Raw genomic sequence first — 2,133 nt, forward strand, 5'->3', positions numbered from 1 at the left:
CATCTTCCTCATAATCCCATACTGATATTTTATAATCCGTATACAGTCCACAAAACATATGTTTTAAAAAATATGAATCTAACGCAATTGTTTGAATACTATCCACAAAAATATTAGCTAATAAAGGGGATAAAGGGGCCCCCATAGGTAAAGCATTTATTTGTTCGAAATACTCCCCTCTAAATTGAAAAAAAATAAGAGAACTTATTGCAAAACCTTACTAAATACACAATTACAGAAAGTTACAAATCTGTTTTGCCACTAATCAAATCCATATTTCTTAACAGCTTTCCTTCTGGAAGAGTTTCGGCTGCTTCTACATCAATATTTGTGTACATTTATACTATGTCAAAGCTTGAAAGCAAAGAATTCAAGGAAATTTCTACTTTTTTAGTTTTTCAAGCAAATTTGAAGAACTTTTAACATACAAAATTTGTGTAGATAAAAATGGTTTATAGATTGACACTGACCACTTGCTCAAAACACTTGTTGGTGACCTTGTACTTGACACAATTGGTCGTAATGGTAGGTTAGGCTTATGAATTTTGGGAAGTCCATATAATTTAGGGCACAAGGAACTGCGTGGCAGGCATTTGTAATAGAGTTGAGGTGTAATTTTTCCTTCATCCTTTAAGCACTTCAATTCGTTCTTAAACTTATTTGTAAAAGTCTGTCGGATTATACGATAGCTTCTTGTATGTTTTTTTCATCATTTAGCAAACTTCTTAATTTTGATTCGTAGTCCTCAGTATCAGTATCACAACTCAGTCCTCAGTATCACAACTAAAGTGTTACTCTTATCTGCTTTTGTAATGGTAATTGAACCATCCCTTTTCAAGTTTTTAAGAATTCTTATGTCTTTGATGGTCGTACTAGGAAATTCCGGTTTCAATACAAAATTAGACAGGGTTTTCACTATAGAAGCTCTTATTAAGCTAACATCTTTTATTAGATTTGCGTTTTTATGCAAAGATGTTTCGATTGAAGAGATAATGTCTTCCACGGGGACTTTATCCGGTTTAAAACAAAATTTCGGACCCTTTTCAAGCACTGATTGTTCTTGTATTGTTAAAGTTCTTGATGAAAAATTAACCACACTTGGTCCAAGAATTGACGAAGTTATTACTGCATTATTTGTTGATAATTTCGAAAACTTTTTTAGCAGTCTTTCTCTGGAAAGGCGAAAGTCATGATTGAAGTGATGTTTTCCTGTTTGTTGAATAAAACAATAGTCACTTACACTAACCTTTTTTGATATAAGATTTTCCAGGAAAAGTTTTTCTCTCACTATTAAAGCTCTTTTTCGACTTTTATCCTTAATAATGTGATAAAGTCTTGAAATGTAAGCTTCATTCAAACTTTTCTTCCTTGAAAGTGCCCAAATATAAATTGAAATTTAGTGAAGGTGGCACAATTCTCATCTTCTTACATCGTAGAAGACAATTCTGTTGGTTGATAACATTTGCATGTTTTTTCTGAGTGTTTATATATTTATACACAATTTTGGTCAAATCATCCCCAAAAATATGACGTAGATAATTTCGGAGACCACACTTCCTTTCCATGACGATAAATAAAAGTTCAAATAGGGATACAATCCTTTTAATAGACAGTGATGATGATAACAGTGATAGAAATTCACAAAAATACCAGATATTTCACTCACATATACAGTGACCGTCATCAGTAGTAAAACTAAACTAAAACAATTTAAAACAAAAGTTTATATACTAAATCAAATAACACTACATATTGTTTAAATCTATAATTCTTTTCAAAGAAAAGGCAGAAGCTATTCTCTTTGACCTTCTTGGATTCGGTTCATTAGCGTTCAATGATATAACATTTGGACAAGGTCAACTACATTGGGTGAGTTGAACTTTACTCTGTCAGATTTTAATAAATTATCATAGATGGAGTTCAGCCCATATTCACCTGTATCCCGATTCAAAGCAATATTCTTGAATAAGATTTTCTTTATTTCAAGAATTTCACAAAAATTTTGCTTTAAACCCCGATCCCTAGAAATCAAGAGACATTCTCGAACAAAATAAAATGGTCTGGAAAATTAAAAATATGTTCTGAAAGGGCTGAAGTAAAATCTTCAGACTTAGAATCTTGTTTCAAAGCCGA

This window comes from Artemia sp. Qi Xiang Cuo, chromosome 6, assembly GCF_049724085.1.
Source record: "Artemia sp. Qi Xiang Cuo chromosome 6, ASM4972408v1, whole genome shotgun sequence".
Classification (NCBI taxonomy): domain Eukaryota; kingdom Metazoa; phylum Arthropoda; class Branchiopoda; order Anostraca; family Artemiidae; genus Artemia; species Artemia sp. Qi Xiang Cuo.